We start from the raw sequence: 27075 nt of genomic DNA, 5'->3' as shown, positions 1-27075 counted from the left end.
CTAGCTACAAGGCACAAGGCAAGTAGCAGCAGTAGTCGCATATTTTCTATAACTATGGCTTGTAATTTAAAAAGAGTGAGGGGAGCTATATGTGGTGTGTATGCACTTATGAATGTTGGTGCTTGTGTGGATGTGCATGTAGAGCTGGAGGCAATGTTGTGGGTCTTCCTCAGTAACTCTTCCACCGTAGTACATATAGTTTCAATACAAAGTCTGTTAACATACCTGGAACCCCTGAATTCAGCTGGATTGGCTGGCCAGAGCTCCAAGGAACTGCCACACACACCCCTGCCTCAGTACTGCGATTGCAGGTGGGTTCTGCTGCAAGTCCCCGTGCTTGTACCCTAAGCACCTTACCAACTGAGCTATCTCACCAAGAAAGGAAAGAGATTCTTAAAAAGGATTTCTTGAAAAATGTAATAGCCAGAACCTGGAAGCAACCTAGATGCCCCTCAACTGAAGAATGGATAAAAAAAAATGTGGTACACATACACAATGGAGTATTACTCAACTGTAAAAAAAATGACATCAGGAAATTGGCAGACAAATGGATGGAACTAGAAAATATCATCCTGAATAAGGTAACCCAACATGATATTTACTCACTCATAATGGATACTAGATGTAAAGCAAAGGATAATCAGACTGCAACCCACAGCTCCAGAGAGGCTAGGAAACAAGAAGGACCCTAAGAAGGACATACAGATCACCTTGGGAAAGGGAAACAGAGGCGATCTCCATGAGTAAACTGGGGGTGAAGGAGGGCAATAGAGGGGGAGGGTATGGGGATGAAAACATGAAGGAACAGGATGGTACAGCTGGGTGAAGGATGGAGTAGGAAAGCAATGAAAGGGATATCTTGATAGAGGGAGATATTATGGGGTAATGGAAAAACCTGGTGCTAGGGAAATTCCCAGGAATCCACATGGACAAACCCAGATTAGACTATGATCAATAGTGGTGAGGTGCCTGAACTGGCCTACCCTGGTAATCAGATTGGTGAATACCCTAACTGTCATCATAGAGCCTTCATCCAGTGACTGATGATGGAAGCAGATGCAGAGACCCACAACCAAGCACCAGGCTGAGCTACAGGAATCTAGTCAAAGAGAGGAAAGAGGGATTATATGAGCAAGGGAGGGTCAAGATCACGATAGGGAAATATACAGAGACTACTGAACCAAGCTCATAGGAACTCATGAAATTTAGACTGACAGCTGTGGAACCTGCATGAGACCAGACTAGATTCTCTGCATATGGAAGACAGTTGTGTAGCTGGGTCTGTTTAAGGGGCCCCTGGCAGTGTGATCATGATCTATCCTTGGTACATGAGCTGGCTTTCTGGATCCCATTACCTACAGTGGGACACTGTGCCAGGGATCTGTGCTGTTGTTCTGTAGCATGAATCTTAGAAGTTCTTATTAATAAAATCAAACCTGAGCCAGGTATTGGGGTGAATGCTGGAAGTTCAGAGAACCAGAAAAAGCCACAGCTATCTCACCTCGCCAGATCCTCAGCTGGTTTTGTTTCCTCAGACTGGAGGCCTCTGAGTCCTCATATCCGAATGGCTCTCAGCTGAACTGCTGCTAGAAGCCTGAAAGCTTAACCAGCCAAAATGCTTAACCAGCCAAATGCTTCTAGTTTCTGGTCCTTACGCCTTATATACCTTTCTGCTTTCTACCACCACTCCCTGGGATTAAAGCCGTGCTTTCGGAGATTAAAGGTGTGATGAGTCACCATGCCTGGCTGTATCCTTGAACACATGGACTTCTGCCTCTGGAATGCTAGGATTAAAGGCGTGTGCTACCACTGCCTATCCTTTATGTTTAATATTGTGGCTGTTCTGTCTCTGACCCCAGATAAGTTTATTAGCATGCACAATATTTGGGGGAGTACAATACCACATTGTTCCCTTTGGGGGAGGGGGCCAAGTAGGCTCAGTGTCAAAGACACAGACTCTGGGAGAATGTTGAAACAACAAGCTCAGTTTATTAAGGAAGCCTTATATACCCTCCACCCCACCCTGGAAGGTCTGATGAATATGCATATACTGGTGTGACATGGCTGACTCTCATTGGTCCAGGTCATCTCCAGATCATGTCTCAGCTGCTGTTGCTAAGGCCCTTAGCAGACCCAGGTTGGCTCTCAGAAAGTATCTTTTTTACTGGTTTGGGCCAGCTGGCCCTCAAGCCTGTTAGAGATGAATCATCCCACAGGACACCTTGCTCATCCTTGATGTAGGGGGGAGGGGCTTGGTCCTGCCTCAACTGAATGTACCAGGTTTAGCTGTCCCCCCATGCAAGAACTTACCCTTTTGGAGAAGAGGATTGGGGGGGGGTGAGGATTGGGAGAGCAGGGGGAGGGAAGAGAGGGGGAAATCTGTGGTTGGCATGCAAAATGAAATTTTAAAAATTAAAAAAAAAAATAAAATGTAGGGAAGAACTGGTAGGGCTTGAATCAAGTATTTTGAGCAAGGAAGATGTCAGCTATTATTCCCACCAGGACATGGAGGCTAGGAACCCAAGAAGTATTAGGGCACAACCACATCTGTGAAGAATAGGCCCTTTTCTTCTACCCCAGCCCCTCCTTGAGGACTAGGCAATGCAGTATGAATCTACGATCTGGTCCTCTCATGGCCATTGGCATTCAGGTGTCCATTGAGGCTGAAACAGGAGCCTCTGCTGTGAAGGTCCTCTCCATTCTGACACACTCTGGTTCAGCCATGGTCATCAATGCCTTTCTTCCAACTGCCCAGCTCAGTTTTCAAATCCCTTCTCTCTCTCCACATCTAGAGGGGACACTAGAATAAATTGGCACAATAGTCGCTTATAGCCAGTAATCCTGAATTAGCAAGCCTCCTGTCCCCAGCATGCCCTTCTCTCTAACATTCCCTTTCAGAGGTCTACAGAGCAGCTTTCCAAAGGCTCTCTGTATGTTTTTTGGCTCAGAGAACATTAAGTCTAATACCAAGGCATAGCAATAGCTGTGAGAAGCAGGAAGCAAACTTTGGATGAGTGTGTGGACAGATGAGGCACTCCCAAGATGAGCCCTAATTTAGAAAACAAAGTAGTGGTTTACCTCCCATCCAAATGTTTCCACAACTCATTCACACAGCAATTATTTGTTGGTTCCTCACCAGGTGCCACATACTGCTCTTGTCACCCATACACACTAGTGAAAAGGCTCTGGCAGTCCCCATAGACAGAAGAAAAGCATGCCAGCCAAAGAATAAAAACTACACATGCTGGTCTGGGTAGATGTCTCAGTCAGTAAAGTGCTTGCCTTGCAAGCACAAGGAACTAAGATCAATCCCCAAAAAACATGTAGGGGGGGGGAGCCAGGCTTTGTAGCACATTCTTAGAGTCACAACACTGGAGGTCTCTCTAGTCAGCCAGCCACTCAAACATATTTGTAAGTTTCAAGACAGTGACAGATCCAAAGAAAAGGATGGATATTACCTGAGGAGCAATCATGCCCAGGGTTGTCCTCTATTCTGCACACACACCTGCAGATGTATGCCCCATGTGCGTACACATACACACAACCAAACAGAGGCCAGACTATGCCTGAATCTTTCTGTTCAGCTAGGGATTAGGTAACTCCAGGAAAGCTGAGCTGTGAAGTCAGTCTGCTTCTCGAGGAAGATGGAGAAAGTAATGGTTTGCAGTCACACTCAGACAGTTCTGGTCTCTGGGCTATGGCTAAACTCCACAGGCATCTGTAATGACATGAACTACAAGCTGGCAGTTCTGATGAGGAGATGCAGGTAACTACTTACAAGAAGTTCCATTTTCTAAGACATCATTCTTTTCTATATGCACACATACAAAACAATGTTGTGAAATAAAATGCAGTAGAAACTTTCAAATCATCTGTAATTCACTACCCCAGCATAAATACTTTTTGTGTATATACTTACTTCTAGTTTTTGCCTGTGATTTTACATAGTTCTTGTCATATATGTGCATATTTATTTGTGTTTTTAAATATTATATCATACACACCTTTCCCTATTCTTCCTAGCCTATGTAGTCAACACTTAGTCTTGATATTATTAAACCACCAATCTAATATTCTGTAATTTATCCAGTCAATTCCTTTCTTTGAGGCATTCAGATGATTCTATTATTTTACTATTATGGAGAAACTTATAATTGATATTGTTATGCATAACACTTTTTCCTTCACACTTTCTCATGAGTTTGATATTAGTCATTATATTTGTTACTAATCTCATTGATATAGCAAAAATACCTAACAAGCAACTTGAGGGAGGAAAGGCTTATTTTTACTTATGGTGGAAGGGTTAGGGTACATCATGGGGGAAAGGAAGCACCATAGGAGTATGACGCAGATGGCACATTCCCCCTATCAGGAAGCAGAGAGATGAATGCTGATGCTCAGCTCAATTTCTCTTTTTTATTTAGTCTAAGTTCCCAGCCCATGGGATAGTATCACCCACATCCAAGCTGTGTCTTACTGAATGGGTTAAAGCATTCTGGATAATCTTCATGTATACACCCAGACACATGTCTCCTAGGTGATTCTAAAGACATTCAATCAGCAATGAAAACTGACCATCACAGTCTTTGTAAGATATTTCCTCATGGCTGTGTTTTCATTTGACCTCTTCCTCTGCCCAATACTTTTCTTAGGAGTCACTTCTGAACATCTGAGATGCCCTGTGCTTTCACCCAAGGGAAGACACCCTAGGGTAGAGGTCCTAGCCAGGTTCAGTTCTTGCAACAATCTCTCTCTGTCTCTGTGTCTGTCTCTCTCCCTCCCCCCACTCTCTCTCTTTCTCTCTCCCCACTCTTCTCTCTGTCTGTGTCTGTCTGTATGTCTGTCTGTCTGTGTCTGTCTGTCTCTCCTTCCTACCTTTCCTCTATATGCAGTCTTATAGAAAGAAAACATGAAACAGTACTCTTTGGAGGAAGAGGACTTTCCTTAAACAATGCATGTAGAAAGGGCATAGTGAGGAGTGATTTAACATACAGGCCAGAAGTCCCTTCAGCCCAGTCTGTGTCTCAGCCCCATTTGGGTGGTATTAACAAAATACCATAAACTGCATGGTTTATAAACAAGAGAAATTTGCTTCTTACAGTTATGGAGGCTGAAATTGATCAAGGTCAAGGCACAGTGTCTGGCAGGGTGCACTTTCTGACTCACGAGCGGCACCTTCTTGCCGTGTCTTCACATAGTGGAGGGACACAGAAGCTCACAAGACCTCTTTCCAAGACACTAATGCCATCTATGATGGTCTTCCTCATTACTCTCCAAAGCTCCTCCTCCCACATGTCACCCCGGGGCCAAGCTTTCAAAATATCAGTTTGGGAGGAGACCAAATATTCAGACCTCATATTTTCTCCTTTTTTTCTGTGTTAGATGGGTCCCCCATGTGGAATCAGACAGTGAGGTGAAAAAAAAATTTTTTTGACAGTTGAGTCTTTTAATAGAAAAAAAAAAAAAAAACTACATGTGCAACAGTAGCAACACACATTTCTTCCAATCCAGACAGCTCTGAGTTTCAGTTCTTTGCCTTGGAAGGTGGCCTGTATACACCTACAACCACAGCGTGGTCCCGTTCGTAGGGCTCTAGCGTCAACTGCTCCTGGGGCTTCATGTTCTCTTGCTGCATCTTCTTCACTTCTGATGCAAACACAGCTTCTGCTGAGGCTGTGGAATCAATGCAGTTGACCTTAATGGAAATCACAAAGTGTCCTCCATTCTGCACGAAGGTGTGGGCATTCAGGGCCACAATCCGGATTTGGTCTGGCTGTGCCACATCAGCAAAGATCACATCCACCATTGTAGATGTAACCAACCGTCTTATTAAATAAGAAACACAGAACCAATGCAAAAAAGAAAGCCAAGAGATCAGAGCTAAGAGCCTTACCCTGCAGCTAGTCTCTTAAGCCAAGAGACCTCTCTGAAAGAGACCTACTTCCTGTCTGTTCATCTTTATATAGACTTTCTGTTCTGCCTTCTCATTGGTTGTAAACCCAAACACATGACTGCCTCATCACTGCCTGTATGTACAACCCTCCAGGTCTTCTGTGGTATTGAGATTAAAGGCGTGTGTCTCCAATGTTGGCTGTATCCTTGAACACACAGAGATCTACCTAGCTCTGCCTACCAAGTGCTGGGATTAAAGGTGTGCACTACCACCGCCACGCTCTTGCTATGGCTCTAATAGCTCTGACCCCCAGGCAACTTTATTTATTAACATACAATCAAAATCACATTTCAGTACAAATAAAATACCACCATATTTCCCCTTTTCTATTTTAATAAAAAGAAAAAAAGAAAAAGGTTATAACTAACAAAAGAAAAACTATATACAAAAGTACAATAACTATATACAATATATACAAGTAATAAATACCTAAACAATGTCTAGTCCATTTGTAATTGACAAATTCAGAGAAAATAATTCCATTATCTATCCTATTTTGGTAAGTCCAAAATGTATCCAATTCACTTTTTATCCTAATTAATCTTTAACTATAACTAACTAATCTTCAATTCCTTCAGAGACCCAAGAAGGAAATAATATTAGCTAACAAAAATAAAAACAGGAAGTGCATGTAAGCAACTTCCAAAAAATTTGTGAGTTGACAGAAACAGTCAGCTGCCTGGACAGTCACCTGAGATTTCTCTGCAGTGTTGGGGCATCATCTTCAGCCTATAGGCTTAGCGTATCTGACAGACTCATTTGTGAAGTAGGTTGTACACAAGGTCAACAGTTCAACCTCACATTGGGTGAGAGCAGTCCATGTACCAGAAACACCTGAATTTCACTAGTGTCATGTCATGATTTAGGATTTTAAATTCTGGAAATTGTTGACGGTTTTTTAATTTAGCTGTCCATTCTTCTTGGCTTTGTATATATGGCTTCATCTCAGCATCCCGTTCTTCTCCACATCCCTCTATTAAATGCCAATCTACTATTGAGAGGCGTGAGCTTAGTTACTCTTCAAGAATAACTGTTTCAGCTGCTGTTCCATTGCACATCAGAAGCCATTGGTCCACTGCCTGTTCAGCTGCCTTTGAAGAAAAGGGCACTTTCCAGATTGCAAAGGCCACTTCAGGGATGGTGCCATATTGTCCTGGCCTCAGAAGATGTGGCTAACATAGCTATGAACCTGTGGGGTCGAGACTTGTTGCAACAATGGAATACTCAGATTAACATCCCTCCAACCTCAAAAGCAAATCATAAACTAACACATGTTTCTGAAAAAAATATTAGAAGGCATTATTCTGAGTGGTCACCAGCCATCCATATTATACAAAGAAAAGGGCACTGTACCTTTTCCAGATTGCAAAGGCCACCTCAGGGATGGTACCATATTGTCCTGGCCTCACAAGATGTCTTTTGATAAAGCCATAACCAAACTTGTTTTGGCAAGAATCAGTAGTCCTTTGTTTCATGTTCTGTCTGTCCATTTTGTCCTGTTGATTCAAGGATACTTTGTTGTCCAGTGGCTAACTTTTGCCACAATGAAAGTTAACTCCATATGCAGTTTCTTCAATACCCATATTTTCTCTGAAGTAGATTGGTACTGCCAGGAGCCGACATGTCTCAAAAAAGAAAAATTTTTTAAGTTCTTAAAACATTTTAAATGCCATATTTTGTAGATCTCTGAAATGTTTGAAGATGACCTGTCTATCTAAAATATATCTGTTCAATTTTTAAAACATATCTAATATGACTATAAGTTCTATTGTAATGTCTAACTACTAACTTTTATTTCTTTATATCCTAATAGTTGGTAATAATAACATTCAAGGATTAGAAAATTGCATTGTTAAATGAACGGTGTAAGTACAATTAGAAATATACATATAGCATTTTTTAACAATATCAATTTTAAATTTGTATACAATATAAAACAATCCAATCCAATGTAAAGTATTTAAAACTAGTAATTGTCTTTAAAAAAAAAAACAAAAAACCTTTTTCCTAACCCTTGACAACACACCATTGCGATAAGCATGTGCTATTTGTGTGGGTGCCAAGCATCTTCAATAACAGGAATAATGTTGTTCCTCTTCTTGGACAAGTTGATGAGGTCACAGCCAGAACGGTGGGAGAACTCAACTGCATAGACCAGACCATCCGGGGCCGACAATATCAGAGACATGAGAGACGGTGGTGCCTGAGGCTGCCTCAAGGTAGAGCACCTTGGCCCCCGGCTTGATGTGGATCTGGTCTATGTCCCCCAGGATTGCTGCTGCCAGCTTGGAGCAAAAAGGGTTCCAGGCTCAGTACTCAATTTTGTCATCTCCCTCTGAAATAGAGACTCTCTTCTCCCCATATATGGATTCTCCAGGGACCAGATTCTTTGTGACAAGGGCATCCTCCTTTCCGCGACAGATAAAGACGCCTTCATGCTGATGCAGTTCCACCATGACATTCTTCCCCGACTGGTTGCCTCTTTTGCCTCCCGGGCCACCACCTTGACCCCAGCTGCCCCCAGACTGGAAGCCTCCACCTTGTCCACCTCCTCCACCTCCTCATCCCCTGAAGCTTCCACCTCCACCTCCACCTCCACCTCCACCTCCACCTCCACCTCCACCTCCACCAAAGCCTCCTCATCTGCGTTGTCCTCCTCCTCTACCGCCTGTAACCAAAGCCTCCTCTGCCACCAAAGCCGCCCCCACGGGGGCTGAAACCTGGCTTCATCACTGCGTTCTGGTCGTGCGGCTCTGGCAGTCTGAGGTGTCCCCTACTCCACCGAGGTGAAAATTTTTAAATCTGCATTTAACTAATCTGAGTGTGAGCCAACAAGGACATCGAAGAGTCTCTTTGGGGAAATCCAGAAGAGAAAGAATTTCCCTCTTTTTTGTTTCTTTAGGAATAAAGTTTTAACAAGGGGATGCAGAGGTGGTTAAGGATAGAAAATACTGTCCTTAAAAGTCTCACTTTGACAATTTCACTAAGATGGTCTATTACAGATTCGAGCTCTCCTAAGCACAATGCCCTAAGACTTTCCAGCTGTGGTTACTGATCAATCTGAAGAACGACATTTCTGAGAATGATTTCTATGACTCCAGTCATCACCAACGATGGGATTCATATGACTATGAAATAAGAAATGCCAAGGAATTTACCTCTTTGCTATTGGATTGAGATTTGATGGAAGAAACAGCCAGGCAATTAATTCTATTTAGGAACCATGCATCTCAGCTTTGAAGTGAAATGGATTTCCCTGTGGCTTTATATTGGTTACAGCTTTTATTAAATTCAATTACTTTTCCCTCTGGTCAGCTCCATAAAGGTACATTCATAGAGTGGGATGGCTCTTAACAGAACTATTTCCACTGGAAAAGATGGTGCCTGAGTGGATTTGGCCACTAAAAAGGGTGGTTCTATATAAGCAAAATAACAGATGAGAGGGTGTGTTTGTGTGGTGGTCTTCAAGTCTTGCCACCCTCTCATCAGCTGGCGAAGCAAAGAAGCAAGACTCAGTCTCATTATCCGTTTGCCACAGTCATGCCTGTATCCACACTCAATGCCCTTTGTCCCTTCACTACAGAAACCTGTGAAACCAGGGGATGAAGGGACTCTTCCTTGGAGACGTCTGGAGGTTCAGATTGTTGGTGTGGGGAAAGCCCAGAGAAACATTATCTGGGAAGATCACTGGGAAGCAAGGCCACCAGCTCTAGGCCTAGTTCTGTCTCTAGCCATAGGAGTTCGGTTTCATCTGCTCCTGAACCTTGTCTTCATGACATAAGGCAGGCCTGGTGACTCAGCCTCCCTGCCCTGTATGGCTGTCCTAAGACACAAACAGGAGAGTGAGACAGTAAATAAGTGACCATAGCAAGGCATTGGGGTGGGGGAGGTATTCATTTGTAATTTATGAACTAGCAAATTGCTGTTTCAATGTTATTTCATGTAAACTATGGTTTGAATAATTTTCTTTTCCAAATGTGCTAGGATGTATCTAACCATTTGGAAAGCATGACCTTCTCCCCCAAAATGCCTACTCTCTCAGAGATATTTCTAAAATCTAATATTATTTGGCTAGAAAGTGACTGCAAACATTGAATGCATCATCATCCAATCAGGTGGCAGCTCCCAATGAAGGCATTTTCTGACTTCAAGTCCAATGTATTTCTCTAATAAAATGACCAATTTTACAAGTCCCGGGCATTGCTTAAAAATGGTTGTATTAGGATCAAAAGCTCTGGTGCCACCTGGGACCAATAAGTGGTCTGTTTCTTCCAGAAACATCACCTACTTCAGCCCCAATCCTGGTTTCATGAAATTAAGAAGCACGAAAAACATTAGGCAGGCTCAAAGAGCTCATTGAAGAATTATGTAGGTAAAATTCAATATTATGAGCTGGTAATTTTCCTCCAGGTTTGTCATTGAAAGGAGCCAAGTCTAAACTACAATCAGCATGCCTTCCACCAGTAAACCACTTCCCAAATGAGATTCAAACTCAGTCACAAAATCTGCAAGAAGTGGCCTAAGAACAGTTGAACCTGATTGTTTAATATCTGCATTGCCCTCCCTCACTTTTCTTTGGGAAGTTGTAGTAGACATGAGTTCTAGGCAGAGTCCATTTCAGCTGACAGAGCCATCATGCCTGACATTGGGGAGAGCATCCTTGACACGAAAGATCACTAGTAGCCACATCAGACTTCACAGTGGAAGGATCTTATGTTCTGGTACTTTAGGTATACAGTGTTTGGCAATTCAATTGCTTAATCATTATGTGTTGATATTAAATCACGGAAGTTTTGTACACTGATTTAGACAATGGGGTTAATGTAGGGGCATAGGACATGGTTCTGAGCTTAATGGGCTCTGAATGTAGTTTGACAAACATGTAAAGACAGTGGCTTTGATTCAATATTATTTATGAAATGACCACACTGATTATTATGTGGGATGAGTTTGTCTAGGATCTCAGAGAAGGAAGGGCACAATACATGTGCTCAGAAAATGGAGCAATGTCTCTTTTAGACAAGCTGCTAGAACAACTAGTCACCTATGTGCTTTTAAAAAATATACTTAATTGAGATCTAGACTTTTCATGAAAATTAACTCAAAATGGACTATAAACTAAAATTTGCAAGACAAAAACTATCAAATTCTTAAAGATAAAAAGCAAAAAATTAGATAGTCATGGCTATGGTGATGACTTATAAATCATAGGAAAGGTTCTGTCTGTGAGAGAAATAACTGATGTGCTGAATTTCACTAAAAATAAAAATTATGCCTTTGAAAGACACTATAAACAGAATAATGTATATTATCAAGACAATAAACAAAATACAATGAAGACATGAATTTGGGAAGATCTGGGGAGAATTAGAGAGGAAAGTGTGGGGTGGAAGTGGCTATAACTCACTGTATATGTGCATTGAAATTCTCAAAGAATAAATAAAAAGAATAAGATTAGGAAAAATGTTTACAGAAGATACATCTTGTAAATAAAGATGTATTTGCCCCCAATTATATAAAACACTCTTAAAACTCATCAATAAAAAAGTTAATACCTTAATTAAGAAGTAGCTGTTAAAATATAGCAAAAGAGGGTTGGGGAAATGTCTCAGTCAGTAAAGTGCCTGCTTTGGAAACATAGTGACCTAAATTTAGACCCCCAACATGCAAGTAAAGAGTTGGGGTGTGGTGGTAAGAGCTTGTAATTGCAGCACCTGGGAGGTGGGGACTGGGTGATTCCTCGAATTCATTAGCCAGCTACACCACGTTTGAGACTCTGTATCAAAAAATAGAGAGTGATTAAGACAGCGACACCAACTCAGTCAATATACCTAGGAAGAAGCCACTGAGTGCTTGAATGCCCCGTCTGCTGCTTATGCTCAGTTTCTCCTTCTCAGGAGAGTTCTGCCTGAACTGAGATTCAGCCTTTACCTTGATAAATACACGTGTGGGAGAAGACAATGGAACCCTTCCCTGTAAGCCATCTGATGGGAAGGTGGTGACATCTCTGCCTTTCTTAATATGGTATTGCTTGCCTTCTATGTTGTGTCAATAACATTCTTTAAAGTCCTTATAAATTATATACCAAATTCAGATCACATAACATCAGTGACTGTTTATCATGTTCAGTCACCAGTAATTTTAAGTGAGAATGTGTAATCTTTCACAATTCCACATTTTGGAATGTGTGGAAAATCATTTAAAGACAACTGGTCAAGCTAACATAATTGTACTTCAGAGAAATAATTTTTCAACTATTTAGAAGAAAGAGGGGTGGTGATAAAAAAGAATATGATAGCAGAGTTTCAGACAGGCAGTGGTCCAGATGATGTAATCACTCATATTCTCATGATTCAAGAATTTGGAAGATTATATTATTGTATGTGTAATGATGAGTCAGAACAGAGATATGCATGCCATCTAACAAGGCCTCTTAGGTCTTTATTATTGGGCTGCAACCTAACTGAATCTATTGATGTTGGTGAATTATGAGTCAATCAAAACAAAGTTGGAAAGCCCAAACAGCAGGGTCAAAGGCCAAGGTAAAAGTCTTTAAGTTTTCATCAAATGTTTCTAGCTCACTCATTTCAGGAACGTGGTAAAGTTGTATTTTATGACCCTCTGCCTTTGATATAGAACTGTTTTACTAGTACTAGTCAGTAATTTGTAATCAGAGATAATTTGACATTTCTCAGTGGAGGATTTAACTAGCTTCTCCTCAGCTATCTCTTTCTCAATACCAACAAGATTTCAAAGAACATCAGCTCTATTCCTTCAGGCACTAAAGACATCTCAAAGAAGAGCCTCCTAGGCAAGCTGCAGTAAACATGCAGCATGAGAAACAAGTCTTTGTTATTCAAAGCTACTGATATTTAGGGGATAGTTATTACTGAAGCCTGACCTTGCTGGTCATGATAGATAGTGCACCCATCTCCCTAGGACAGAGCTCTCCAGTCTAAAGACTTCATCTGTACTTAAGGTTCTATTTGAAGTCAGGAATAATAACTGAAAACTTCAAGATATCTAAATGAGGGGACTGAAGAAATGGCTCAGTGGTTAAGAGTCCTTGCAGATCTTGTAGAGGACCAGAGTTCCTAGCACTCACATTGGGTGGCTCATAGCTGCCTATAACTCCAGGTCCAAGGAATCTGCATCCCTCTTTTGGCCTCTGTGAGCAACACAACATGCATACACATAAAAGAATAAAATAATTTAGAAAATATATCTGTGGTGGTTTGAATAAGAATGACCTCCATAGACCATGTGTTTGAATACTCGGTCCATAGGGAGTGGCACTATTAGGAGGAATGGCCTTGTTAGAGTATGTGTGGTTTCGTTGGAGGAAGTGTGTTTCTAGGTGGTAGGCTTTGAGGTCTCAGAAGCTGAAGCCAGTTCTCTTCTTGCTGACTGCTGATCAAGATGTAGACGTCCTCTACTGAAAATTCTCTGTTTAGATCTATACCCCATTTTTTAATTGGATTATTTGTTTCTCCAATTTCTAGTTTCTTGAGTTCTTTATATATTTTGGATATATCCCTCTGTAAGATGTGGAGGTAAAAATCTTTTCCCATTCTATAGGCTGTCATTTTGTCCTATTGACAGTGTCCTTTGCCTTACAGAAGCTTTTCAATTTCATGAGGTCCCATTTACCAATTGTTGAGGTTAGTGCCTGTACTATTGGTGTTCAGGATGTTGCTTCCTGTGCCAAGGCATTCAAGGCTATTCCGAACTTACACTTCTATCAGGCTCATTGTGTATGGTTTTACCTTAAGGTCTTGGATCCATTTGGACTTGCATTTTGTGCAGGGTGACAGATAGGATTTATTTGCATTCTTCTACATGCAGACATTCAGTTATGCCAGCACCATTTTTGAAGATGCTTTATTTTTCCCACTGCACATTTCTGGCTTCTTTATCAAAACTCAGGTGTCCATTGGTGTGTGGATTTATGTCTGGGTCTTCAATTCTATTCAATTCCATTCCACACAAATGTGTCTGTTTTTTTATGCCAATATCATGTGGTTTTTATTACTGCAGCTCAGTAGTATAGTTTGAAATCAGGGATGGTGATACCTCTAGCAGTTCTTTTGTTGTATAGGATTGTTTTAGATATCCTGGGTTTTTTTTTTTTGATTTTCCATGTCACATTTAGTATTGTTCTTTCAAGGTCTGTAAAGAATTGTGTTGGAATTTTGATGGGGATTATGTTGAATCTATAGATTGCTTTTGGTAGCAGGCCAGTTTTACTATGTTAGTCCTACCGGTCCATGAGCATGGGAAGTCTTTCCATCTTCTGATATCTTCTTCAAGTTCCTTCTTCAAAGTGTTGAAGGGTTTTTGTTTGTTTGTTTTTGTTGTGTTTATGTTTTGGTTTTTTTGAGACAAGGTCTCTCTGTGTAGTTTTGGTGCCCATCCTGGACCTTACTCTGTAGACCAGGCTGGCCTCAAACTCACAGAGATCCACCTGGCTCTGCCTCCTGAGTGCTGGGATTGATTAAAGGCGTGCGCCACAGCCACCCGGCTAAAGTGTTGAAGTTTTTTTTTTTTTATCATACAGGTCTTTTATTTGCATGGTTAGTGTTACCCCAAGATGTTTTATATTGTTTGTGGCTATTGTGAAGGGTGTTGTCTCCCTGATTTCTTTCTCAGTTCATTTGTTATTTGTATATAGGACAGCTACTGATTTTTTTTTAAAATTTAATCTTGTATTCAGTCATTTCACTGAAGGTGTTTATCAGCTGTATGAGTTCCCTGGTAGTAGCATTTTTTTGGGTTGCTTATGTATACTATCATATCATCTGCAATAGTGATACTTTGACTTCTTCCTTTTCAATGTATATCCCCTTTATCTCCTTCAGTTCTCTTATTGTTCTACCCAGAACTTCAAGTACTATATTGAATAGATATGAAGAGAGTGGACAGCTTTGAGGAATCTCAAATGGCTGAGATAACACTTAAAGAAATGTTTAACATCCTTAGCCATCAGGGAAATGCAAAGCAAAATGACTTTGAGATCCCATCTTTATCTGTCAGAATGGCTAAGATCAAAAACACAAGTGATAGCTCATGCTGATGAGGATGTGGAGCAAGGAGAACACCCCTTCACTGCTCGTGGGAGTACAAACATGTAGAGATGTTTGGAAATCAATATGGCAATTTCTCAGAAAATTGGGAATTGATCTATCTTAAGACCAGCTATATAACTCCTGGGCATATACCCAAAGAAAGCTCCATTCTATCACAAGGACACTTCTTCAACTATGTTCATAAGAGCTTAATTCATAATGGCCAGAAACTAGAAACAATCTAAATGTCTTAAACTGAAGAATAGATAAGAAAATGTGGTACATTTACACAATGGAGTATTACTCAGCTGTTAAAAAATGACATCATGAAATTTTCAGGCAAATGGATGGAACTAGAAAAAAATCATCCTAATTGAGGTAACCTAGACTCAAAGAGACAAACATGTTATGTACTCACTTGTAAGTGGATATTAGCTGCAGAGTAACAGATAATCATGCTTTAGTATACAGACCCAGAGAGGCTTGTGGTGGTATTGTGTTTCCCAAAATATTGTGCACCCTAATAAACATATCTGGGGTCAAAGACAGAATAGCCACTAGATACAAAGGCTAGAAAATGGTGGCATTCACACCTTTAATCCTAGCATTCCAGAGGCAGAAATCCATCTGGGATCTCTGTGAGTTCAAGGCCACATTGGAAACAGCCAGGCATGGTGACACACGCCTTTAATCCCAAGAAGCGAGCCTTTAATCCCAGGGAGTGATGGCAAAAACATAAAAATATATAAGGTGTGGAGACCAGAAACTAGAAGCATTTGGCTGGCTAAGCTTTTAGGTTTTGAACAGCACAGTTCAGCTGAGAGCCATTCGGATATGAGGACCCAGAGGCTTCCAGTCTGAGGAAACAAGATCAGCTGAGAAGTTGGCCAGGTGAGGTTAGTTGTGGCTTGTTCTGATTCTCTGATCCATTATTCACCACAATACCTGGCTCATTTTTGATTTTATTAATAAGACTCTTTAAGATTCATGCTACAGAGGCTAAGTAACAAGGAAGGCTTAAGGGGGGATGCAAGAATCTCCCTGGAAAGGGGAAATAGAATACATTTCATGGGTGGACTGGGGTGGGGGTGATGCGAAGAGCAGGAATTAGGTTGGAAGGGAGAGAAAATACTGGAAGAAATGACTGGAATTGGGGGGGAAGAGGTAGAAACCTAGTGTAATGGAAACTCCATGGACTTTATGTATAACCCTAGCAAAGACTCTGGGGGACACAGAGCCTGAACAAGCCATCTTCTGTAACCAGTCAAGGCCTCAAGTGGAAGGTTTGGGACACAAACTCAGCCCCCAAACTTTCAACCTACAGTTTGTCCTGCCTTTAGAGTGTTCTGGGACCAGAGCCTAGCAGAACTGTCATCAACGAGACCAGAGAGAAGTTATCCAGCAACTGATGCAGAGTACCACAGCCAAACATTAGGTGGAGCTCAGAGAGTCCTGTGGAGGAATGGGAGGAAGAATTAGAGGAACCAGTGGGGTCAGAGACACCACAAGAACATGGCTCACAGAATAAACTGATCAGGACTCATGGGATCTCATAGAGATTAGGAATCCTATAGGGCTCTGACCTAGGTTCTCAGCATATATGTTATGGCAGAGTAGCTTGGTGTTCTTGTGGAATCCCTAACAGTGGGATCATGGGCTGTCTCTGACTGTTTTGCCTACTTGTGGGACCCTTTTCCTCCTACTGTGTTGCCTCATCCAGCCTTGATGTGATGGTATGTACCTGGTCTTACTGTAGTTTGTTATTTCATATTTGGTTGATGTCCCTGAGAGGCCTGTTCTTTTCTGAAGGGAGGTACATCTAGGGGAGAGAGGAGGTGGGGCAAGAGACTGGGGGAAGGGCAGAGAGGGAAAACTGTTGTATGTAATATATGAGAGAATTTTAAAAAAGGATGTAGAACTCTTGGCTCTTTCTCTAGCACCATGTGGGTCTGCATACCACTATGCTTCCTGATGTGATGATAATGAACTAACCTCTGAATTATAAGCCAACCCCAATTAAATGTTTTCTTTTAAAAGAGTTGCTGTGGCTATGGTGTCTATTCATAGCAACAGAAAACCCCAACTAAGACAATATCTAAATGCTATTGAACATCCAACCCATACAAGTAATCCCCATAGTTCTGATCTTAGACACACAAAATCTACTAACATTCTATTATTCCAACTCAATTTCCATTTTCTCTGCCTAGTAACTACATCCACCCTGCAATGGTGGTGAACACTGGCAAAAGTTTACTGCATGTCACCCACTCTTGAGCATCACATATGAATTTTCTCTCAAAAAAAGATTCCAGGGTTTATGAGGCTGTCTAGGATGAGATGCATTTGCTCTCAGGCTTTGAAATATTAGAACTCTAAATCTAGAAGAAGCCAAATAAAGGAAGAAAAAATAAAACGACTTAAAGTGGCTTAAACAATAAAGGGATTTATTGTTCCCATAACTGAAGTAATTCAGTCAAGTCACCCTCAAGCACAGTTTGCTCCAAGGGTTCATCATATTCTCTAATGGCCAAGTGTGTTTTCTCAACGTTCTCTACCTCTGCTCTCCTAAGTGTGGTAATGTCCTTCACTCTGTCTTCCCTCAGAATAGCAAAGTGGCCACCTCTGCCAATGATCTAGAAGAAAAGAGAATGTCTTATCCCAGAGCCCCACAGGCAAAGACTTGAGGCTAACTCATTGAACCAGCTTGGCTCATATGCTTACCTCAGAATGGAGACCTAAGGAAGAACACAGGTGGGTGGAATGTACTAAAGTTCCTCTAAAGCACATCTCTATCTAGGGCATGGAGCTAGCTAGAATTAGCTTGTCTGAAATCCCATGAAACCCCAGAAGAAATGTGGACTACCAGGAAATGCCACAGAACAAAGCCATGATGGGGAGAGGAAGTAAGGCTTAAAAAGCCTAGTTTGGGAACACAGGAGTCAGTGAAGAGTCCTGGCTTTAAACCCTGGTCTCTCAATGCCAAATCTCATCATTTTGGCAACTGACTTGAGGAAAGGCTACATTTTGGACTCTTGGTCAGGCATCTAGGTCAACAGAGAGTCATGATCACTCATGTATAATCTGTTTGTTGACCATAACCTCAGGAGTTCATAACACCATGGCAAAAGTCCTCTGGTTGTCCAACATGTTTCTAAATGGATACATCAAATACAAGGCTTCTTTAGAAGTCTGGCATATGGGTGGTATCAGTTAATGTAAGAAAGTATGCAACTTCAAACCCGTTTCAAGACCAGATGTCAATCCTCCACAAGCACAAATTATTGAGATCCAAGTAAGATGGGAAGAAAATGCTTCCTTTTCTCAAGGCTGAAAATCCCTAAGGAATTATCAGCTAAACAGCACCAAGGTTAAGCTCTGTGCCTGCCCCAGTGTTTGTGGTGGCCAGATGCTCTGTGCTTGGTATATCCTCAGCCCTTCTGATTCTGAACTCTTGAAGACTGTGCTCCCCACATCTCCTCCTGCTCCTCCTTTCCTCCTCATGTCAGGAATGGCCCTTCTCACCAGCTGTGATTCCATTTAAAAACAAACTATACTGGGTGTTGGTTTCTTTCTCCCTCATGGCTTTCCATCTGCAAGACAGCCACTGCTGCCTGTAAAGTCCATCTCAGTTCTAAAGACTCTTTCTGTATCCTCATCCTGACAACTACATCCCTCCCTGCAGTCCCTTATGTCTCCCTCCACCTCCTCTTCAATCTCTTTTCCACACTGATTCATGGTTTTTTAACCTTAAAATATGATCTGATCCAATTCCTCTTTGTTTTGTGTCTTGAAGCACACACATGCACAGAGAGAGAGACAGAGAGAGAGAGAGAGAGAGAGAGAGAGAGAGAGAGAGAGAGAACATAATAGATATCTACAGTTTCATCAGTTTAAGAACAAATAATATTTTGTTACAACTAAAGATGCTTGTTATCAGAGTAAGCCTGACAAGCCCACTTCTATCCCTGGAACCATGTAAAGGTGGAAAGAGAGAACTGATTCCACAAAGTTGTCTTCTGACAACCACATGTATGTAATGGCAAATGTGTGTGCATGCGCACATACACACACACACACACACACACAGTTATATTTGCTTGTCTACTGTCTATGTCATCACCTAGACTTCAAACTCCTCAAAGACAGGTATATTTTAGTTATCAATATCTATTCAATAACTAGCATACAATGAGAAGTAAATGCTTAGTATATAATAGGAGCTTAATACATATCCAATGAGTGAATAAATAATATGATTTTAGCTGAAGAGCTAGCATCCCCTTTCCCTGTCCTAATTTGTTCCTAGGTAATGTGGCATGTTTTCATCTAAATGAAAAGACACTTCACAAGACCAAAGCAGTTACATATATAATCATAATCCATTTAGCTCTGTAATTAGACCTTAATGTGGCTGAATTCAGCAGATGGTACAATGAAGAGACTGGGTGTTGAGCAACATTAATGATACTTTGACACCTTTCCCTATGAAAGAACCAGTGGAGAAAGAAAATAGGAAGAAAAGATACATGGATGCCCCAGAGAGGGAAGTTCAGGCCAGCAGTTCAGAGCACAGAGAATACTGATGTCAGTAAAAGAGAAACAGAGGGATCCAGTGGAGGCATGTCAGAAAAGGAGCTTCACATAACAGGTCAGTAAGAAAACAAAAAGAGAGAAGAAAACTTATTGATGTCCCCATAAATGCATTTGTCAAGGTGCCAGTGAGGAAGTTCAAAGAGCAATGGTATCCGAGGAACTTTTGTTTCCAGGACCTGATTGCTTTGTGCATTGCAGCAGAAAGGTTAGCACAGATAGTCAATGCCATCAGTTTCTCACAGTACCAGTTTGCATAACCCATCAGAAAAGAGGGAGCACGGGCTAGTGGAACAGCTCAGCAGGTCAGTGCTGCCTATCCTGAGGACCCAGCCAAGCTTGGTCCACAGGACCCAGAGTGTCAAAGGAGACAACTGCTTCCTACAAGTGGCCTTCTGACCTCCATACCACATTGTTACAGAGAGAGAGAGAGAGAGAGAGAGAGAGAGAGAGAGAGAGAGAGAGAGAGAGAGAGAGAGAGAGAGAGAAGGAAGGAGAGAGAGAAACAGAGAGGAGGTTGTTGAGGTTTACTGTAGCTTTTAAGGCAGGGCAAACATTACCTCATAAAGACAGAGGCTACAGTTTTTGTGCCAAATCTTCTGAGATGCATTTTGGAAATGCTATTCTTAGCACTTACTGTCTGATGAGCATCTAGAAATGACTTTGAATATCAATGTGTTCCATATGAAGGTGTGGGGCCAAATCAGTGTAACCCACACCTGTCCCACCTGTCTTGAGGGCTGTCCACCTGCCATCCAGAAGACAGACAGGACTCTGACAAAGGCAAACCCAGGAAGAGCAGAAGGGATGGTGGGGTAAAGCAGAGGAAATCCATCTCATCTATCCCATTTATTTGGAAGGTGCCCGAGTATCCACCTGACCTGCTGAACATAAACTCTGGGGTGTCATCTAATCTTAAATGTGTTCATTGGGAGTTTTCATCAGATAGTATGAATCTCCCTGAACCCCTTCCTAAGTATCAAGGGGAAAAGATTTGCAAGTCAGTGTGTGTGTGTGTGTGTGTGTGTGTGTGTGTGTGTGTGTGTGTGTCTGTGTGGTTTAGGCAATGTATGTGCTCATGTGGGTGGGAGACTGTGGAAGCCACAGGCTGCCTTTGGTATGTCTTCCTCAATCCCTTTGCACCTTAATTTTTGAGACTGTGTCTCTTCATTGAACCTGCAGCTTGTCATTTTGACTAGGCTGACTAGGCATCAAGTTCAAGAGAGGATCCTGTGTCTGTCTCCTCAATGCTGGGGTTAAGAGATACAGCCAGGCATAACTTTCTATATGGGTGTTAGGGACTTGAACTTTACCTACTGAGCCATCTCTCCAACCAATGTTTTTTGTTTTTTTTTTTTTTTTTTTTTTTCCTTTTTTTTCTTTCTTTTTTTTTTTTTTTTTTTTTTTTTTAAGAAAACACCACTGCTCCAGTTTGAGACGAAGAACACCGAGGACATAGACAAGTTATTCTAATTTACTAAGAGAATAAATAAGGTTAGCTGGACCAGTCTTGCCAAACATTGCCCTGTCACCCCAAAAGTTCTTTCTTCCTTTTCAGCACACCATAATTAATCCTCCAATACTTAGGTACTTAAAAAATTTTCTCCCTGAAGCAGCAGGAGTGATTATCATGAATGATAAGTAAATTTGTCAGCATTAGTGAACTAAACTAAGTCCCATCAATCCACACAGAGACATGCCTGAGGCTGGGAGGAGATAGCCGCCATTCTGAAGAATGGCCTGGGTGGGTGTCATCCTCTTTTCCCTGCTGACATTACAAGTATATTATGTGTAATCTAATATTTGCCAAAGCATTGAAAACTGCTTTTGATTGAATGAATTTACTGAAAAGCTTCATAGATGTAAATGGTCTTACGACTCATTGGTGAGAAAAGATTGATTTCTATAATAGGATCCAGCTGTAACTTGCCTTGAGCATGGTCCAAATTCTTTAGGGGAACCTTTAGCTTTTTTTCTTTCAGTGTAGTTGAAAATGATATGCTATAGGTCTATTTTTTGGTGGGGAAAACTTGTTTAAACACATTCAGAATGCTGCTCCTGTTTTTATTGAAGCTAATCCTCCTGTTTCCCTTGTTAAGAAAGCTTAAATATAAACACAATCAAATTTGTTCTGTGTGAGCTGGTAAAGCCCACTGCCTGACAGTAATACAAAATGAACTAAAATAGCTTTCCCCAAACTTATACCAGAGAGGTAGTGCTGTTTATTTGTAAGGCAGAATAATACTAAAGACATCAAAGAATCCTGTGTGCAATTAAAATTAATAACATTAATTGCAGTTGACTATATTGCATGTTCTCAGGACAGAGACCTAGTGGTACTCTTTTTCCACAGATGGTCTCCTTTCAAAGTAATGGAATGAACAGGGCTTCCTGGAAGTCAATGTTGATTGCTTAGTATTATGAAACTTTTGCAGCCATATTTAATAACATCCATTCTTCCTACGCTGGGAACTATGTAGGATCAACTGGGTTGAAACAAGATATCTATTTTATTAAAGGTAAAACCAAATGATTGGACATTGATGCCTTATGCATTGGAAGTTAGATGGAACTGAACTGGTCCCCAGGCATCCATAGCTCTGGTCTCCTAGCAAAGGCTTTACACAAGCAGAGCGTACCCACTACTCTCACACTGTCTCTAAAACATCCTAGAATGCAGAAATACTCCCCTCAAGGAGGACAAAGTGCTTCAGACTTAAGGTTCCCATCCTGCTCAATCCAGGGAGCCACAAACCCTGAGGCTGGGCAGAGGTGGACTGTCCCCAGGCTTTCTCTTCTGGAAAACGGAGAGGAAACTGATGCCCTTCTATGGAAATACATAGTCATGGAATTAAAATATCAGAGAAGGATGTGATTTAAAAATCATGTCTTACTATTGTATTTGTGCCTCACTGGGTTTAGAATTCTCAAATTTATTCTTGGTGTGGTAAGCAGAGTAAAAACTGAGGGTAAATACACTTCTAACTAACATTAGTGTTCATCATACAGCTCAGCATCAGGTCTCAAGTGTGGTAGTATTGTGTTCCCCAAAATATTGTGCACCCTAATAAACTTATCTGGAGTCAGAGACAGAACAGCCACAATATTAAACAGAGGTTAGCAGTGGTAGCACACGCCTTTAATCCTGGCATTCCAGAGGCAGAAATCCCTCTGGATCACTGTGAGTTCAAGGCCACATTGGAAACAGCCAGGCATGGTGACACACGCCTTTAATTCCAAGAAATGAGCCTTTAATCCCAGGGAGGGATGGCAGACAGCAGAAAGGTATATAAGGCGTGAGGACCAGGAACTAGAAGCTTTTGGCTGGTTAAGCATTCAGGCTTCTGAGCAACAGTTCAGCTGAGATCCATTTGGATGAGGACTCAGAAGCTTCCAGTCTGAGGAAACAGGATCAGCTGAGGAACTGGTGAGGTGAGGTTAGCTGTGGCTTGTTCTGCTTCTCTGATCTTCCAGCATTCACCCCAATACCGGCTCCAGGTTTGATTTTATTTATTTTTTTTTTTTTATTTTTTTATTATTTTTTTTTTTTTTTTTGGTTTTTCGAGACAGGGTTTCTCTGTGTAGCTTTGCGCCTTTCCTGGGACTCACTTGGTAGCCCAGGCTGGCCTCGAACTCACAGAGATCCGCCTGGCTCTGCCTCCCGAGTGCTGGGATTAAAGGCGTGCGCCACCACCGCCCGGCTCCAGGTTTGATTTTATTAATAAGAACATTTTGAGATTCAAACTACACTCAAGTGTGCCCTCTATGTAACTGTTAGTGTCCAAGTAATTGCTGGCTCGTACTTTTTATGTATGCATTTTTGGTCTGTTCACAATTTTTTAATGTGCCTTCTTAGTAAATTGTTGCTGGGCAGACTCAGTCATTCTCTGCTTGGGCAACTATTTAAATTGGGAAACTTCTTGAATGACCTTAATTGGCTAGAGAGAGAAATCCCTCTTGTAATGTGCCTCCTTTTCTGTGTGACAAACATTAAACAAACCATCACTTTGATTTTGCGGTCCAGGCTTACATCAAAGGTACCATCATCAAACACTTCACAGAGGTGATGAAACCCAATGTGGCTCTGTAGTGCAGAAGGCAGACAGCAGGCAGCGTGTCCTGGGGTGTCTGCACAAGGCTCCTCACTGAGGTGATCAGGGAGGAAAACTGGGTGCTGCTGCATTGCAGGGGTCCTGCCAGCTGCCACTCTTTGATTTTCACCCTGTTCTTTTGACACTAGTGGAGTCTTGGGTGCAGTTCAGCTTTCACAGCTCAAAACCAACCTGCTAGAATTGTGAAACATGGAAACACCTGTTTTAAAAATTGATAGTTGATTTGAGTCAGGGCCTCATAATCCTGATGGTTTCTATCTTGTTATGTAGTTGAGAATAACCTCAAACTTCTGATCCTCTTGCTTCCACCTCTCAAGTGCTGGCATTCACCACCACACTGGGTGTATGCAATGCTGGGGGTTGAACCTAGGACTTCTTGCATCCTACTCTGCCAAGTGAGCTATATCTCTAGCCCCTGAAAAGTTATTTTTTATGCATATGAACACTATAAAACCCTAGACCACCCCATTTTATAATTGTGGCATTTTGGGGCTGTGGGAGATTTTAGAATATCAGATCTAACACCCCCCAACACTTCCTCTTTCTATCAAATGAGGAAATAGATGTAAAAAAAAGTTTAGTAGTTGAATCAAATTTACATATGCAGTCTTCCATCTTTATTTATGTCTGCCTCAACAAACTCTGTAAAAGTATAGAGAACACTCAGGATCAAAAAGAGGAAGGTAGTGGGGATGTTACCCAGTGACCTGACTGAGGAGGGATCATGTTCTCTAATCAGCTGTAGACACAGTTCCTTCTCTTACTTCTGCTCCATGAATTCAACCAACCTTGGATTGAAAATTTTCTTTGGCTGTACTGGACATGTCTAGATGTTTTTTCTTGTCATACCATAGGACAGCAACCATACATGCAACAGTTGCAGCTGACATGATAAGTGCTTTGAGGTGATTTGAATGGTCAATACCTGTAGATCGTGCATGCAAACTGCTACAATGTTAGATATCAGGGACATAAGCATCTGCACATTTTGGTACACAGGGGAAATCCTGGTATTTATTTCCTAGAGACATCAAGAGACAACTATAGCATGTTGCAGAGCAAAATTCGTGTTGGGACACTTTTCCTATGCCAGATAGCTCTCTTTTTAATATATTTGAGATGAGAGTCACTAGTCTCCTATTCTACTTCACTGGGCAGGTCATAGTTTCTATCTGGGAAAGCCAGGAAAGAACCAATGTATGAGTTTTTTCTTTCATACTTGATTGAACAAAGAACAAAAATCACATCCTCCACAGTAACAATCTGTGTGGGTTGTTTGGCAGGTCCTGGGATTCAGGAGGATTAACAGGGGTCGGCTTTGGCATAAACTCTCAAGTAAGACTATGAAGAGTCAAAGAAAAGTTGGAAATGGGTGGAGTGGCAAGAGCATCCCCATTGGCATTCAGGCTGTGCAAGACAGGAGCAGCCTTAGCAGAGAGGGTCACAGAGGATCCACCTACCTGTCAGGGCATTTTTGAAGAGCCAGCACCTGGAGGAGCAGGGTTCTTCTTCAAGGGCCATCAGCCACTGCAGTGACAGCTGAAGACTGGACACCTGGGGACCCACAGGCACCTTCAGACAAAGGAGGGCAGGCAAGGGCAAAGATACTGACAAGAAACCCATGAAAAGAGACTGAAGAAGGAAGGAAAAAGCCAGGTGACACCACTTGGGTTTAATTAGGTGAGGGGGGAGACTTGAAGCCTGAGAGCAGAGACACCTGGGGAGTGAAAGCTGTAGGTCAGGGGCAAAAGTTGAGCAAAACAAGTCACCTGGGACCCTAATGGAAGCAATCCCTGGGAGAACTTGTGAAGAAGCAGGATAGGGAGGCAGAGAGGGGGTTACAGCAGATGAAGGGTAGAAATGGAAGCTGGGAGGGAGGGGAGGAGGGAGTTGCAGGTGCTGACAGAGGTCTCAAGGCCTAGGAAACATTGAAGGGATGAGCCTGTTGACTGGATATAATATAAGGGTAAATGCCAAGCCTGGTGGTATTCTAGAAAGGACTGGTGTCCAGCCTAATGAATCTCTCCTTTTAGATCAGTGGTTCTTAAATTTCCTAATGCTGTGATCCTTTAATACAGTTCCTCATGTTGTGGTGACCCCCAACCACAAAGTTATTTTCATTGCTGCTTCATAACTGTAATTTTACTACTGTTATGAATCATAACATAAATATCTGACATGTAGGGTATCTGATATGTAACCCCTGTGAAAGTGTTGTTTGACTTCAAGGTGTCAAGATCAACAGTTTGAAAACCAGTGTGTTAAATTTTGTCTGTCTTAAGCATCCATTGGCTAGCCTTGTGATTCTGTGAAGACTAAATTAAATTTTCGCTTTTCTCATTTCTTTATTTTGCAAATGCTAAACTTACAGAAGAATGAGAACATCACCCTCTGTCCTCATGAATTCTCTTCTGCATGATTGCAAGGGGAGGCCATTTTGCTTTTGTGTTTGAGCTCCACATTCATTTTTAGGCCCATCTGAATATCAATTGCATCCATCATAACAGTTTTCACTGATGTATACTCTGATGCATCCTGTTTCTAAGAACAAGGTCACTGCATTAAATAAATATGAACATACCTAGGGAAATTTTCATTAATTTCACTTATTAAGTAGTTCATATTCAATTTTCAGTTATCCACCAAAGCTCTCTATTACCCCTTCAAATCCAAAAATACAGAGATATCTGCACAATGCATTTGTGTATGTCTCTGTGACCTATTTTAATTGGAAACACTTTATTAAATGATTATTGTTTGCCTCCCCTCACAGACTTCCTTGAAGATGGGATCCATTTCATTCTGGTTTTGTTGTAATTTGAAATTTTTCTCTTGATTAGATTAAAATTAAGTATCTCTGGCAAAAACCAATTACCTAGGAGATACTGTCTTTTCAGAGGGAAGCTGCACCTCAGGGCTCCTTGGCTCACCCATGAGTGCATGAATCTTGTTTGCTTGTTTATTTATTTTTAAAATTTATACTCAGGTCTTGGTTTTAATTTACAAGTCATTTGGATTATAAGCAGATAGTTAAAATAGTTAATAGCCACCCAGCCATATAATGGTCATTGAATTTGATGCTAAAATTCAAGGCAAGAAAAACAACCTGTTAAAGAAAGTAAATTCTAGAATGTTGCTGCCTAAGACAGAGAAAATTGCAGAAGAAATTTGTGTCCTGGATTCCATGGGGTGTTTATCTGAGAACCCTGGAGGAACAGGACTCTGCACTATGGTCCTCCCACAGACAGCGCATCGGTAGACGTCTCTATGAAGAAACTGGCACAGAGTATTTCATGCCTTGGCCAGAGGATCCATGTTCTGGATGCATATGACAGCAAAGAAGCCCCTT

At 41.5% G+C, this 27075-nt stretch overlaps 1 pseudogene; it reads right to left on the bottom strand.

The window, feature by feature from the left end:
- Positions 1 to 5527: 5527 nt before the first annotated feature.
- Positions 5528 to 8686, bottom strand: LOC114701048 (annotated as a pseudogene).
- Between the last annotated feature and the right edge of the window lie 18389 nt (positions 8687 to 27075).

The sequence above is a fragment of the Peromyscus leucopus genome, chromosome 1, assembly GCF_004664715.2.
Source record: "Peromyscus leucopus breed LL Stock chromosome 1, UCI_PerLeu_2.1, whole genome shotgun sequence".
Taxonomy (NCBI): Eukaryota; Metazoa; Chordata; class Mammalia; order Rodentia; family Cricetidae; genus Peromyscus; species Peromyscus leucopus.
The sequence above is the reverse complement of the archived record's forward strand: the minus strand, read 5'-3'. Positions and strand labels throughout refer to the sequence as shown.